The sequence below is a fragment of the Magnolia sinica genome, chromosome 9 (genome assembly GCF_029962835.1).
Source record: "Magnolia sinica isolate HGM2019 chromosome 9, MsV1, whole genome shotgun sequence".
NCBI classification, from domain to species: domain Eukaryota; kingdom Viridiplantae; phylum Streptophyta; class Magnoliopsida; order Magnoliales; family Magnoliaceae; genus Magnolia; species Magnolia sinica.
The window spans coordinates 37,897,123-37,914,439 of NC_080581.1; the positions used below are offsets into that span (position 1 = coordinate 37,897,123).

Consider the following 17,317-nt stretch of genomic DNA (forward strand, 5'->3'; position numbering starts at 1 on the left):
CTTTTGTTACCCGGGACAATGTTTTAAAACACCAACCAGATAATTTCGTCGATGTAGGTTCCCTAGAGGAGGATACACCTGTTGAGGAGTACATGAGGATTGAGTACGTGTTCAACCCCTGAAATTCAGAGTGTTACAATTTAATCCCATGGTCAAAATAATCCCCAAATGTAATTCCATACGATTTGATCTCACATTCCAAATGGTCTCTAAGTGAGACCCGAGAGCTTTCTAGTAGTCCACTGAATCGGATCAGAGATAGAAATCAGGTATTATGGATTTCGATTTAACCAACTTCAAAGAGAAGAAGAAGAAAAGAAGATGACAAGAATGGCACTATTATGTTTTAATCCCTAAATTCTAAATTCGATGGCCAGGGCAGAAAAACACACTCAATTCCTTAGGCCATTGAATTTAGCGTATTTTTCTGATTGAATCTCCGGTGTTTTGCTGTAGTGAGTCAAGTCACCGAGTCATGTCGATTCAAGTGCGAGTCACATAATTATGGGTGGGTTTCCTAGCGAATCATCTTGAACCTCATTAAGAGAGTTGACTCATCCGGTTTCAAGTATAATAAGTACATACGATTTTTAGAAATAAGAACCAACTTCATTTGTACTGCAATACTATGGGATGTTATAAACGCATTTCAATAAGGCATCATAAGAGTTCGGAAATCTAGTCCTCTTATCAAATATGCGAAAGGAATGTAAATTCATAAATTCTAGCTTCAAAGTAAAAGATAAAAACGAAGATGACTCGACCGAATTGAACCTAAATCAATGGGACTCCCTATGGCATATGCCTTTTTCAATGGAATAGGGGATGGACTGAATGTAAATTCAAGATTTAACCAAAACTTCAGTTCCATTAACAACAATCGTTCCTCCACAGCCCACTTGCTGGTTGTAGTTATACGTGCCTCCATACCCACAACAAGCTCTAAGAGGGTGTTCAAATCCTGCAACAAAAATAAGGATTTTAATATTTCATAAGGTTGAGAACAATAAATAAATGGTAAAATGTAGTAAATAAAATGAATAAAAGAATTATTCAATTAAATATCAAATATAAACATTGCATTAAAATTTTAAAAGAAATAACAATAATATGATCAAAGGGTGGTCTACAAACCCACTCTCTGTGGGGTCCACCATTGGAACAAATGTACCATTAATAATATTCATAGATGATAAAACTATATAGGTAAGCAATGAAGAGACTAAAGGGGGAGTGTTGGAAAGGCCTTGCCATACTTCCTGGCTTGGTGGATGAGGGAGTATTTCGCTGAATATATGTCGACGTAGGTGAATGCAGCCAATGGAAAGTCCTTTCTTAGCTGATCAACGGTTTCCTTCAATTTGCGATTGAATTGCTGGGCCACATCATTGAAAGGAGTGGCACAACCAATGGGGTCCACTTCAGCAGCTTTAATTAGGAGTCTATCCAAAACGTAGGGAAGGCAGCCAAAAGGACCTGTGTTGTGGATCCAAAACGACTTCCCTCCTTTCCAGTATATATTCTGCATCACCACATTACCTTTCATTTATCAATACTCAGGTCATGAATAACCTCAGTTGGGACCATACTACACCAGTCAGAGAGAGATAGAGAGAGAGCATAGCAATGACTACCGTGGAGCCCGCCTCTTCTTTCGTCATGGCCCACTAAAGTTTTGGATCAGAGTAAAAGTTAGGTCCTAGGGGTTTCATGGGGTGTTGCATCACGTGAATGGTTCAGATTTTACGCTCATATCACGGGACATGAGTTCTCAAAAAGTTGTCACTAATAACCACACATGGCACTTTTGTCATTAGACTGGGTCATGGTTACAAGAATTTCATGTAACCCTGGTTATAAGTAATTCATGTCCTTCCTAAGCTCACATGCATGCATAAGGCACTTGGTCGCTGAATTTTTCCCATTTGTTTCTAAAATCAGCCACTTGATGAGGAACTAACTTTTACTTTTAGGGCCGGTTTAATAATAGGCGATTCACCTAAAAACAAAGGAATTCTTAATCATTACTTCCGAGGAATGGATTCCAAAGGGTACCATTCTAAATGGGATGTTTGATTTGGAGGAAGAGAAAAGTTTAATAACTAATGTATCCATGATTTGCTTCATAAGTCTAACAAGAATAAAGATTGATGATTACACCTCTTATTAGATAATTCCTCCACTAAACTAAAATTACCTAGCAATGCAAGACTAACAGAAATTACCTACAAATGATTGCACTTCTATAAAATTTTGCAGATTCGCTACATACAAGTAATATATAAAATTTAAACCTGATATTTTCAAGTTGCATTTGTTCAGTTAATTATGTTCCACCAATTTTTCACAATTGTACATTTGTTGAGCTAATTGTGGCCCACCCAAATAGTGGACCAACCTTATTCTTGGAATAGGAAATCTACACGTGGTGGTTCTCTTCTAATGGATGGCTTAGATGTTTCACCTGTGTGCAACAGTGACATATGTGGTGGCATGTGCATTAGCTGGCTGTACATGCATGTGGCCATGACAAAGCTCATAAACTTATTTATCACAACATCTTAAGATAAAATACACAAACTGCCGCACACTCACACCATAGTGGGATTTCACCACCCATGGGTACTCGAACCCTTGACCATGTGTTGAAACTCCAAAGAAGTTACCACTGGAGCAAGAGCACGGACCTAAAATTTTCCTTTCTGTTTACCTCAACTACAACGGTAAAATTGTTGAGAATATCAGGTATAGTAGCTATAACTTCATCCTTAGTCAAACCAGAAAAATAGCATGAAGTCAAGTCATTCTGTCCTATGTCAAATGTATACAGAGCTCGTGGGAAATAATCGTCCTTTGGTAACAAATCCATGAAGACTCCTCCTGCATATGGAATTCAAGCACTCCAAAACAACATCAGTCATTATCTTCATCTTTCAAATTTCCAAATTGTATTAAACTAGTATTAGTACTTACCCCATTTGGCCGTTGTTTGTGATCTATTTATGAACTGATCAAATTGCCATGACTTCACATCTAAGGAAAATGGACTGAACCCTCCCTGGAATAAGGCTGAGGTTGGTTCTCTGATCGTTTGCGGCTGCGGTGAAGTTGGCTCCATGGGTGAAGTTGGTCCCGACAGAGTTGAGGTACGCATCGATATAAGGCAATCCAATGCCCTTGGCTGAGAATTTGAAATCACCCAAACATGCATTCATACGCAAATAATTTCAAAGCTAAATAAAGTACGGGAATAGATATAGTGTGTCTGTACATTTGTGATCCTGTGGACAGTTATAGAATTCATTTTCAAATTGCCATGACTGCTTTACACTTCTCTATAAATTAATATTCCTAAATTATCTGAAAAAGAAAATTGGAATGAATTCACAGTTCAAACACAGGTGTTCAGTCCACTAGGGATATGGACAGCTGGCCCACTCAAGTGGATGATCATTTCTGGTGCAGGTGTAGCCCACTTAAATTTCACCCGCCTGAGTTTTAGGCCAGGTGATATAAATTGTGGGTCCCACTAGATACGCAGCTCTGATGTGCTAGACGTGCCATGTGGTCACGTGTACCACACGTGAGGGTGCACTTGACGGGTGTATATGGAGCCAGAAGAACTCATCCTTAGAAAGGACAGATGAGCTGAACCATCAGTACATTCCGTGTATGTGTTAGATGATGCCTACCGTTGAAACTTTCCTACGACCCAATGTGATGTTTGGTTGTCATCTAACCTTTCATAGGGTCATATATATATCTGGACGAGGGGAAAACACAAATATCAGCTTGATCCGTACCTTTTGTGACCCTTGAGAAGTTTTCAACGGTAGCCTTTTAATCCCCAATGTGTGGTCCACTTCAGCCTTGGATCTGTCTCCTTCTTAGGCTTGTAAACTAAAATGATATAGAAAAATAGATGTACGGTATGGTTAAAATCCATACAACACGGTGGGATCTACTTTATCAAAACTTTTGCAGCTCCGATTTGTGATAATAGATGTCTTAAATCTGTTTTACTCTTTAATGACATCGAACCAGCTTCGAATGACGTTGAAGCTGGTCGATGCCATTAAGTTTTTTTAGAATTTTTAGCCCCGGTCATTGGACTGTTTTCGTCATTTTTCGATGACATCAAAGCTAGTTCGATATTATCAAAGGTTTACACAGATTCATTTGCAGAAACGTAGATTCTGCGATTTTCATTTCATATTCTGGTTCTACTTGTTTCTAAAGCTACATAAAGGGTTGTATACGGAACTATGAGGTATTCTAAGGTAATTTTAAGGTATTCTAAGGTTTCTAAAAGGGTTCTAGGGTTTCAAGGGGTGGAGAAAAATGAGAGGTTTGAGGATTGCTTAAGCCGAATAAGTCCTCTATCTTTGTAATTTGTGCTTTTTATAGTAGAATTTCTGTCGCTTTGTACGGTGGTTTTTTCCCGCAAGGGTTTTCCATGTTAAATCCTTTTGTTCTCGTGTTTGCTTTGTGCTCTTGGATTGCTATCCTAGATCCATATCTATTTGATTCTGTAGCACAAATCCCAACAAGTGGTATCAGAGCTATCGTTGGGGTACAAATCTGGATCTGCAGGATTAGCATCAATGGGAAACACCAAGTTTGATATTGAGAAATACTCAGGCAAAAATAATTTTGAGTTATAGAAGATTAAGATGATTAGTCTATTAACTAAGCAAGGCAAAGTTAAGGCCCTTGAGGAGCGAAAATCGACGATGAAAGATGAAGAATGGGAGACTCTTGATAGTAATATTTTAGCCTCCATTTGTTTATGTCTCATGGATGAGGTTTTCTATAATGTTTTGAAGGAGAAAATTGTATCTAAGTTATGAGCGAAGTTAGAGGATATATATGCTAAAAATTTCTTTGAAAATCGCCTACACTTGAAGCTACAGTAGTATAGCTTTAAGATGGCAGAGGGTGAAGATTTAGAGGCCCACATCAGCAACTTTAATAAATTGGTTTGCAAATTGCTGGATATGATGGAAGTGATCAAAGATGAGGAACAAGCATGTATGTTGTTGAATTCTCTTCCAGCATTGTATGAGTCATTCAAGGACATGATGTGCACCGCAAATAAAACCCTAAGTATCGACACCGTTATCTCAGCCCTTCAAGGAAAGGCCATAAGAAAGCTAAACGATAACATGGGGACATCTTCCAATGTGCTGTTTACAAGATGCAGGAATTCTGAGCGAGGTACAGAATCTTCAAGACCTAGATACAAATCCAAGGGCAAGGGCAAAGAAAAACTAAAGTACTGGAATTATAGAATGACTGGACACATGAAGAAGGATTCTACTAATCCCAAAGCGAATAAAGAAAATTCAATGGTTTCTTCTAAGGAGGCTAATGTTGTCACATTTGATGAAGAGACAAGTGGTGGTGATATACTATCTGTGTCCATGATCGGACACTTGCACAACAATCATGGAGGTGAGTGGATCCTTAACACAGGAGCGTCATATCACATGACTCCTCATCAGAGTTGGTTCACTAATTACAAGGAATGCGATGGTGGATAGGTGTTTATGGACAATGACAATACCTGTAATGTTGTGGCTATTGGTATGGTGAGCAGCAAGATGTTTGATGGGATGGAGCATACCTTGACTGACGTCAGGCACGTTCCTGATATAAACATGAGTCTGATTTCTCTTGGTACACTTGAGGCTATAAGGTACAAGCTCATTGGAATTGATGGTGTCCTTAAAATTTTAAAAGGGGCACTCGTGATCATGAGAGTGTAAAGGCACGATAACCTTTACAGGTTGATCGGGAGCACTTCAGCAGGTAGAGCGGCAACGGCTATTACAAATTCCACGTCTTTACGTATGTCGCATACTCATCTTGGCCACATGAGCGAGCGGGGCATGAAGGTACTATCTGATTGTGTTTAATTACAGCTTTTAAATATTCTGATTTAGATATATGCCAGCATGGTGTATATGGCAAACAATCTAGATTATCTTTTACAACTGAAAAACATGTATGTAATGGAGTATTTGATTATGTGCACTCCCACGTATGGGGGTCATCGCCAGAGGTTTCCATTAGGGGGTCGTAATGGTTTGTTTTATTCATTAACGACTACTCCAAGAAAGTTTAGGTTTACTTCATGAAACATAAATCCAAAGTTTTCACCGTATTTAAATAATGAAAGGCAATGGTGAAAAAACAGTCATGTCAAAAAATAAAGGTTTTAAGGACTGATAATGGTAGAGAATTCACTTCCACTAAGTTTAATGAATATTGTAAGGATGAAGGGATCATTAAGCACAACATAGTGTGCCACACGCCCGAACAAAAAGGTGTGACTAAGCAAATGAATCATACTCTCATGGAGAGGGCCCGATGCATGTTAAGTAATGTTGCATTGGGGAAGGACTTATGGACTGAAGCCATTAACACGGCTTGCTATTTGGTGAACTGTTTTTCTTTTATGAAAATTGAATGTAAATTCCTAGAGAAAGTATGGAGTGGTCATAAGCTGGACTGTCATGCCCCAAACTCGAAAAACGAGCTCACAAAATTCCCGATTACCGAATCCGGCACCGACAGCGTCCATAGTGCCCCATTCTCTGATCTCGACACTCACATGCTAGATTTTGATCCTGAGATCCTACAATGAGGATTTTCAGTATGAATTTTTTTTTGTAATGGAGCATAACCACAAGCATAACCAAGTCACATAACAGCATCACCACATATCCACTATATCAAAAACTTTAAATGCAATGCGGAAAGAGAAATACAGGGTGATCAAGAACTCCAAAGTAATCTGATGTGCATTCCTGCCTCAGCGCTACTGCGATCCAATGCCACCTGCACGCAACAGTCGTGCATAAGCTTATAAAAGCTTAAAGGGTGGTGTAAGTGTATCCGCAAGGTAAGCGTCAAGTGTACAATATCAGTGTGATGCGAAAATATGCGATAAGTCCATGAATGCTATCAGCTGTACCAAAGCTATATGATGCAAGGCATGAATGCTATCAGCTATACCAAGGCCATGCGATGCGAGGCCTGTGTAGCCAAATGTCATATGCGAGATGTAAAGCAAGCATACCAGTCCTCATCAAGTACACATATCAGTACAGTTCCTCTCTGGATATCACTGGGGTTTAATACACTTCACACTGACTGTCTCCTCCCTAGCTGCACACCCAAGCAAGTGGAAGATACCACACTATCCGCCTGACCAGTAGTCTACCAATACCTACCTGGCTCGTCGATAGCGGACTCATTTGCGAGTTGATCAAACTCAGCCTAACTTATAGCCCCTCACTCGGACGGATAAGGCCATATCCCCTTCCAACCGACCACGACACAGTGGGAGATGCGACCTACTGGTATTCGGCACTCGAGCGCTCGTGTATCCACTCGGTCTAGAGGTTAGAGCATCTCCTAGTACCAAAAATATTATGGGATTTTCACCCAAGGACATCCTCAGTGCCCACAATACTAGAGCTAATATTTTCGGTATCTGATACGACCATCCACGATGTGCCTGTGGAGGCCATGACCCTGATGTCGCTAGGACGTGCAGTGATCACGACACCCAATGCGAAATGTATGAGTCACACCATCAACCACGCAACAATCCTACGCGTACCGCACGCTCATGTGGGGGCACTCCGTCTCATAAGGAGTCCCGTAAATGTCTCAGCCCAACGACTTATGCTATGATTAAACAATCCTCATATCAAGCATACATATGATGCGTATGGGCATGAATCATGGAGTTATACTAAACATGTTATAAAGTGATGAACTGTCCTTACAATGAAGATGAGCCTAGATGGCCTACACACAACAAGTATGGGCCTATCAATGGGCCCTAGGGAGAGTTATAATGCGGACATTTAACCAACATTATTCTTACAATGTGGATGTCAAACCAACATTGCTCCCAAGGCATGGCCCGCCATAAAACATCATTACACAAACCATAGAGGAATCACACATTGCAATGGACCCTAAGGACATTCTGTTGGGCCTCGACCCATGGGCCTTAGGTACATCAAATGGGCCGCATTATATGGGCCTTATATAAATCAAGTGGGCCGCACCAATGGGCCTTATGTACATTGCAAGGGGCCATACCCCATGGGCCTTAAATACATCACAATGAGCCCTCATATGGTAAGTGGGCCACATCACATGGGTCATATGTATATCAAATGGGCCACACCCAAATATAAGTGGTAGTAATGATTTCCACCATTAAATTTCCTAAGGCCCACCATAACATTTATTTCCCATCCAATCTGATCATAAGGTCTCATAGACCTGAATTAAGAGGAAAAACCAATATCCTATTTGGCCCAAACTTAGTAGCCCAAGGGTCTTAATGGTGGACGTTCAAACCCACTACTTTCTATAATGTGGTCCACCTAATCCTAGATCTGTCTTATTTTTAAACTCAAGCCGAAAAACGAGCTTTCAAAATGGTTGGACGGCTTGGATGCAACACACGCATCATGGTGGGTCCCATGAAAGCCCACCATCATGTATATATTATATAATATAATATATAATCTATATATAATATATATATAATATATACAATATAATATTTTATACACACACACACACACACACACATCAGGTGCAGCCCCACACGTGGGGTGGGTCCCACCGTCCAGTGCTGTGGACAGTGCGGATAGAACACATACACCATAGTGGGTTCCATCGTCCACTGCCGTGGACAGGGTGAATAAAACACATACATCATTAGCGGATCCCACGTAGGGCCCACTGTAACATTTATCTGCCATCCAATAAGGTCACACGGACCGGACTGCAAAGGAAAAACAAATTTCAAATTGATCTAAAGCTTCTGTGACACCCAAAAGGGTTCCAACGGTGGACGTTTAATCAACACTGTTCCCTGCCCTGTGGGTCACCTGAGCTGTATACGGCTGATTTCTTGGGGGGGCCACTATCCCAAAGGGGACCCAACAAATGCACGGTGTTGATGAGCAACACACATCATGGTGGGGCAACGGCTGGGACCAATTGTCCCTGCCTCTAGCGTCCATGGCAGCAGGACACTGCCTCTGTCAGCAGCAGCAGTAGACGCTGCTGTTGTTATATGATTTTTTTTTTGGAAAAAACAAAATTTTAGGGATTTTCACACATGGGGCCCGCATCAGGTGAATCCACTGTAGCCATTGCATTCCATCGCTCAAGATAAGCCAAACAAGTCCAATCTTGAATATATTTCAGCGTGTAGCAAAATTAAAGTGAATTTAAACGGTGAGAATCACTATTTTGAAAGGTATGGCCCGCCCGATGAGCGGATTGGCTACATTTTTTGGCTCAACGCCTGAAATCAAATGGGGAATAGAATGGACGGCATGGATTGGACCCATCATTAAGGTGGGGCCTGCACGAGCAGTCCATTAAAAGGCCTAAAAACCCACTGTCTGTTCACACTTCATTTGGTCCACGTCCAGCGTTCAGGGACGCTGGACAGACAGCTTGAATATAAAAATTAAGGGGGGTCCCACATGGACGTGGCCCACCTGATTTGAATCAATCTCATACTCGTGGTTTCTCATCACCATAAGGTAGTGCCCAATTGGTTTGGACGGCCACGGGGTTCATTTGATGGACGGTCTAGATATCACATACACTCATCATGTGGCCCACAAAATAAAGCAAGGAGAGAGAGAGAGGGAGAGACACGCGATGATGGAGGGGCCCCGGCACTATGGGCCCTCCCTACCATGATTTACAACATACATCAAGTGGGTCCCATTACATATGGGCCCACTGATCAAAATCGATGGTGGAGATCCTTTCTCCACCAAAATGAAGGGTCTAGATGACCTTATTTATGCAAGAAAAATAACATCATGATGGGGTCCAAGGAGAATGGCCTCATCATGGAATGATCATAAGGATCAAGGTGGGCCATTAGCAACACCTAGAGTCCAAAGTGAGATCCATACCATCGATCGGTAGGCCTCACTTGTCCTATCATCAAAGCAATAAATCTAGGCCTAATAAGCACCCACCGTTCAATCTTCTTGGTCCATTAGAAAGATGACCTCCTTGTGTCTCACTTTGATGGTGGAAGATGAGAAATGAAGATGAGCCTAGATGGCCTACACACAACAAGTATGGGCCTATCAATGGGCCCTAGGGAGAGTTATAATGCGGACATTTAACCAATATTATTCTTACAATGTGGACATCAAACCAACATTGCTCCCAAGGCATGTCCCGCCATAAAACATCATTACACAAACCATGGAGGAATCACACATTACAATGGACCCTAAGGACATCCCGTTAGGTCTCGACCCACGGGCCTTAGGTACATTAAATGGTCCGCATCATATGGGCCTTATATAAATTAAGTGGGCCGCACCAATGGGCCTTATGTACATTGTAATCGGCCATAACCCATGGGCCTTGAATACATCACAATGGGCCCTCATATGGTAAGTGGGCCACATCACATGGGCCATATGTATATCAAATGGGCCACACCCAAATATAAGTGGTAGTAATGATTTCCACCATTAAATTTCCTAAGGCCCACGATAATATTTATTTCCCATCCAATCTGATCATAAGGTCTCACAGACCTGAATTAAGAGGAAAAACCAATATCCTATTTGACTCAAACTTAGTAGCCCAAGGGTCTTAATGGTGGACGTTCAAACCCACTACTTTCTATAATGTGGTCCACCTAATCCTAGATCTGTCTTATTTTTGAACTCAAGCCTAAAAGTGAGCTTTCAAAATGGTTGGACGACTTGGATGCAACACATGCATCATGGTGGGTCCCATGAAGGCCCACCTTCATATATATATATATATATATATACACACACACACACACACACATATTATATAATATAATATATAATTTATATATAATATATATAATATATACACACACACACACACACATCAGGTGCAGCCCCACTTGTGGGGTGGGTCCCACCGTCCAGTGCTGTGGACGGTGTGGATAGAACAGATACACCCTAGTGGGTTCCACCGTCCACGGCATAAAATACATACATCATTGGTCGGTCCCACATAGGGCCCACTGTAACGTTTATCTGCCATCCAATAAAGTCACACAGACCGAACTGCAAAGGAAAAACAAATTTCAAATTGATCCAAAGCTTCTTTGACACCCAAAAGGGTTCTAACGGTGGACGTTTAATCAACACTGTTCCCTGCCCTGTGGGTCACCTGAGCTGTATACGGCTGATTTCTTGGGGGGTCCACTGTCCCATAGGGGACCCAACAAATGCACGGTGTTGATGAGCAACACACATCATGATGGGGCAACGGCTGGGACCAATATTCCCTACCTCCAGCGTCCACGGCAGCAGGACACTGCCTCTGTCAGCAGCAACAGTAGACGTTGTTGCTGTTATATGATTATTTTTTTGAAAAAATTAAAATTTTGGGGATTTTCACACGTGGGGCCCGTATCATGTGAATCCACTGTAGCCATTGCATTCCATGGCTCAAGACAAGCCAAACAAGTCCAATCTTGAATATATTTCAGCGTGTAGAAAAATTAAAGTGAATTTAAACGGTTAGAATCACTGTTTTGAAAGGTATGGCCCGCCCAATGAGCGGATTGGCTACATTTTTTGGCTCAACGCCTGAAATCAAATGAGGAATAAAATGGATGATGTGGATTGGACCCATACATTAAGGTGGGGCCTGCATGAGCGGTCCATCAAAAGGCCTAAAAACCCACTGTCTGTTCACACTTCATTTGGTCCACGTCCAGCGTTTAGGGACACTGGACGGACGGCTTGAATATAAAAATCAAGGTGGGTCGCACATGGACGTGGCCCACCTGAGTTGAATCAATCTGATACTTGTGGTTTCTCATTACCATAAGGTGGGGCCCAATTGGTTTGGACGGCCATGGCATTCATTTGATGGACAGTCTAGATATCACATACACTCATCATGTGGCCCACAAAATAAAGGAAGGAGAGAGAGAAAGAGGGAGAGACACACGATGATGGAGGGACCCCGGCACTATGGGCCTTCCATGCCACGATTTACAGCATATAGCAAGTGGGTCCCATTACATATGGGCCCACAGATCAAAATCGACAGTGGAGATCCTTTCTCCACCAAAATGAAGGGTTTAGATGACCTTATTTATGCAAGGAAAATAACATCATGATGGGGTCTATAGAGAATGGCCCCATCATGGAATGATCATAAGGATCAAGGTGGGCCATCGGCCACACCTAGGGTCCAAAGTGAGATTCATACCATCAATCGGTAGGCCTCACTTGGGCCATCATCAAAGCAATAAATCTAGGCCTAATAAGCACCCACCGTTCGATCTTCTTGGTCCATGGAAAGCCGATCTCCTTGTGTCTCACTTTGATGGTGGAAGATGAGAAATGAATGGGTTGGTGGGCCACCAAAATCACTTTTCTCTCTTGGAATGCATGGACGTGCACTTCTCTTGCTAGCTTGGATTTTGTGTTGAGAAATGAGAGAGAGAGAGAGAGGGTTGTAAGGAGAGGTGATGTGTGATGGAGTGATGGGAAGTGAGTGATGGGGTGATGGGCATGTACTTGACATGTATGGGTGTGTAAGAGAGAGAGAGGAAGAGAGTTGACTTTGGGGTTACTTTTGAGGATGAGACATGTACTTAACATGTGAGGTGATTGATTGGATTAATTTGACATGTCGTAGAGATTCTCTTGCAATTGTAAATACGCAGCATCTCCTCGAACTGAACGTGGGTCCACATCTCCCTGCCAGGGTATCGGATCGGTATGCAAGACGCGGCGTTGGAATTGCGGTGACGGTGCGCTCGCAATGGTATAAGTCTCAGATTAAGCTGACTCAAATTTATGGGATTCGACTTATGGTTGCGCGCAAACATTGATTATATGTCGCAAGTTGCCAGAATTCGACTGGAAGGATCGCTGGAGTCGACGGAACAGTACGGATTAGGATACAGGTCTTACAGCTCTCCCCACCTAATAAAAATTTCATCCTCGAAATTTATACTACCATCGCAACTAACCATAACTCATAAGGGAATAGCAAACATAACATCATATATAATCAAAACATAATACATCATACAATCAAACATCAAAAAGATGGGGATAACGCTCTCGAATCTCCGTCTCACGTTCCCAAGACGCCTCATCCACACTATGATGGCCCCACTGCACCTTCACCAAGGGGATGACCTTAGTTCCCAGGACCTGCTCCTTCCGATCAAGGATACGAACTGGCTGCTCAACGTAAGAAGCGTCTTCACGAACCTCTAACGACTGTCAATCAATAACAGGCACGATGTCTAACCCACACTTCCTCAACATAGAGACATGGAAAATATTGTGGACGCCAGACAACTAAGATGGTAAGGCAAGCTGTAGGCCACGGCGCCAAAGCACCCTGTGATCTTGAAAGGTCCTATAAATCTCAGGGCAAGCTTACCCTTCGCTCCAAAATGAACCACATCCTTCATGGGTGAGACCTTGAGATACACATGTTCCCCAACGACAAACTCCAAGGGACGATGCCGACGATCAGCAAAACTCTTCTGCCGGCTCTGAGCTGTGTGCATCCTCTACCTGATGATGTTAATAGCCTCTGATGTCTACTACACAAGCTTGGGACCTAAGAGACGCCGCTCTCCAGCCTCGGTCCAATAACTCAGAGATCTGCATAGTCTGCCATATAATGCCTCAAAAGGAGCCATGCCAAAGGTCGCCTGATAGCTGTTGCTATACATGAACTCAGTCAATCGCAAGTGCTCATCCCAACTACCCGAGAAATCAATCACGTAGGCTCGAAGCATATCCTCAAGGATCTAGTTGACCCTTTTGGTCTGGCCATCGGTCTGCGGATGATACGCGGTGCTAAGTTATAAATCAGTCCCCCATCACTCTCTGGAAGCTCCTCCAAAACTGAGACGTGAACCTCGGGTCTCGGTTTGAAACGATCGAGACAAGAACACCATGAAGTCTCACGATCTCATCAACAAACAGCTTAGCGAGCCGGTCCGCATGCCAGGCCTCACGAATCGTAAAAAAATGTGTCGATTTCGTCAGACAGTCCACAACAACTCAGATGGCGTCATGACCGCGCTGAGTCGTCGACAAACTCATGACAAAATTGATAGATATGTGCTCCCACTTCCATATCGGGACGCTCAACAGCTGCAATAGACAAGGGGGTTTCTGATGATCTGCCTTGACACGCTGGCATGTGTCACACTCGGCCACAAAACTGGCTATCTGGCGCTTCATCCCCGCCCAGAAATACTGATGCCTCATATTACTATACATCTTCGTCGAGCCAGGGTGGATAGAGAACCACGATCGGTGTGCCTCGGTCATAAGATCTCTACGTCACTCAAGAATATCCGGGACATATAATCGGCCTCTAAAACGAAGTCCACCATCGGAACTAATCTGCCAATCTGTTTGACTCTCAGATGCTGCCTCTGCTCAGTAATCCTGCATTAACCCATCTGCCTGCTGAGCCTCGATCACCCTTGCGACAAGAGAGGGTTGAATCAATAGGCTTGATAACTAAATGATAGATGACTGCAGACCAAACTCAAAGTCATACTCTGTTATATCCTCGAGCATCCTCCACTCCTGAATCATCATGTTGCCACCAGGCCTCGTGGCTGATGGGCTGAGGGCATCTGCCACCACGTTCGCCTTGCCCGGGTGGTACTGAAGATCAAAATCATAGTCCTTCAGGAGCTCCATCCAACGCCTCTACCTCATATGCAGCTCAAATTAAGAGAAATATATACTTCAAGCTCTTGTGGTCAAAGAAGAGCTCAAATCTCACCCCATAAAGATAGTGCCTCCACACCTTCAGTGCGACAACTACTGCCAGCTCCAAATTGTGTGTGGAGTAGTTCAACTCATGGACCTTGAGCTGACGAGATGCATAAGCCATCGACTTCCCGTACTGCATCAGGACAGCACCCAAGCCAACTCGCGAGGCATCGATAAATATAACAAATTCATCACTCCCAAAGGAAAGAGTGAGGACAGGAGAGGACGTGAGGCAGTCCTTCAACTCCATAAATGCCTACTCATAAGCGTCGCTCCACACGAACTCGGCACCCTTCCGGGTCAACCTGGTCAACGGGGCTACAATACGAGAGAATCCCTCAATAAAACGTCGGTAGTAGCCCGCTAAGCCAAGAAAACTATGGATCTCGGATGCGTTCATGGGTTGGCCCCACTAACGCACGGCATCAATCTTCAAGGGGTCCACTGTGACACCCTGCCTCGTCACCACATGACCGAGGAACTTCACCTCCTCCTGCCAGAACTCGTACTTCTCTAACTTCGCATAAAGCTAGTGTGCACGAAGGGTCTACAATGTAATCTCTAGATGCTGCTCATGCTCCTCACAGGTCCTCGAATATATCAGAATGTCATCGATGAACACCACAACAAACTGGTCAAGATACGGACGGAAGACCTCATTCATCAACTACATGAATACTGTGGGCGCATTGGTCAATCCGAAGGACATGACCTGGAACTCAAAATAACCATAGCACGTCCTAAAGGCTGTCTTTGGGATATCCTCATCTCGGACCCGAACCTAATGATAACTGGACCGCAAGTTTATCTTTGAAAAGAACTGTACCTCCTGCAGCTGATCAAACAAATCATCGATCCTTAAAAGCGGGTACTTGCTCTTGATCGTGACCTTGTTGAGCTCACGGTGATCTATGCAAAGCCTCAATGAGTCATCCTTCTTCTTCACGAAGAGTAGCGGTGCTCCCCATGGCGAACTGCTCGGACAGATAAAGCCTAACTCGCCCAACTCATCCAACTGCTTTTGGAATTTCCATAACTCCAATGGTGTCATACGATACAGGGCCTTCGAAATAGACACGATACCGGGCACAAGATCAATCTGGAACTCGGTGTGCCGACAAGGTGGTAACCCTGGAATCTCCTGGAACACATTGGGAAAACCACAAATGACCGGCAGTTGGTCGATACTCAAAGCAGCTGGCTTCTCAATGGCACACGATAATAGGCAGGAAAGCTGCTCTCCTCTGGGCTCAGCAATAAACTGGAACTCTGGCACGCCGGGTATACAGAACGTGACTATCCTCACAGAGCAGTTAATATGATGTGGTACTAGATGAGCCAATCCATGCCCAAGATGACATCAAACTCAGACATCGACAATACAAACAAATCAGCAGTCAAAAGATACCCCCAATCAGAATGGGGCAAGATGCGCAAAATTGGCCCAACACTGCAGTCTTCCCTAAGGGCATCAATACTGACAAACCCTCACAGGCAGACTCCACAATACATGTGCAATGCATGCAGAAACAAGGAGAGTACCCTCAACGACCCCTCCTGATGACTGAGGGTCCTGCTGGTCGGCATAAAATCTGCCTTGGGACTGCTGGGGAGGTGTAGGTCCCCTCTGAGGTCTCTGCTGATGTTGCTGTCATTGTGGCAGCCTGATCTGCTGCCTCTGTTGCTATGGGGGAGGCCCTGGAGGCTGGTGTTGTGGTCATTGCTACTGCTATGGTGGTTGTCGTGGAGGCTTATATGGTGTCATCAGATGCTGTCATGGATGGGGACACTCGTACACACGATGTCTGTCCTACCTCACCCAAAGTAAGTACCTGTAAACGGTCCCAGTGGTGGTGCTGGGGGTATTACTGGTGCTCGGAATGCTGGGCGGGTTGTGCATCGCTGCTGCGAACGATGCTGCTGGTGGGAACTACTAGAGGGCACCTTCCTCTTTTGATCTCCCTCTGGTCACGGGCTCTCCGTAAACCGACCTAATCTGACCTGTATATCTAAGCCCTCTCCACAATCTGCTTAAAAGTAGGAAGCATGTGTCTGATCACACGGCTCCTGAGGGCAGGACACAAGCTGTTCTCAAAACGGTGGGCCTTCCACCCCTCATCATCAACAAGATACGTCACGAATCTCGATAGTGTGACAAAACAAGCCTTATACTGGGATACAGTCATGTCCCTCTGGACCAGAGTCTCAAACTCTAATGCGTACTGGTGTCGCACATGCTCAGGAAAGAACTTTCGGTCAAACCAGTCTACAAAGTCCTCCCAGGTCCATATGAAATCGGCCGCTACCGCTCGGGCAACAGATGCCCACTAATGCTGAGCCTCACCCTGAAGAAGAAATACAGCTAATGAGACTCGCTGCTGGGTCATATATCTCATGGTGTCGAATATCTTCTCCACCTCGGAGCACCATATCTCTGCTGCAGTACGGTCTAGCTCTCACCGAAAACGTGGAGGATCGTG

At 43.7% G+C, this 17,317-nt stretch overlaps 1 pseudogene; it reads right to left on the bottom strand.

Annotated features, from left to right (window-relative positions):
- Window positions 1-842: 842 nt before the first annotated feature.
- Window positions 843-17,317, bottom strand: part of LOC131254969 (alpha-L-fucosidase 3-like) — a 64,290-nt pseudogene continuing 47,815 nt past the window's right edge.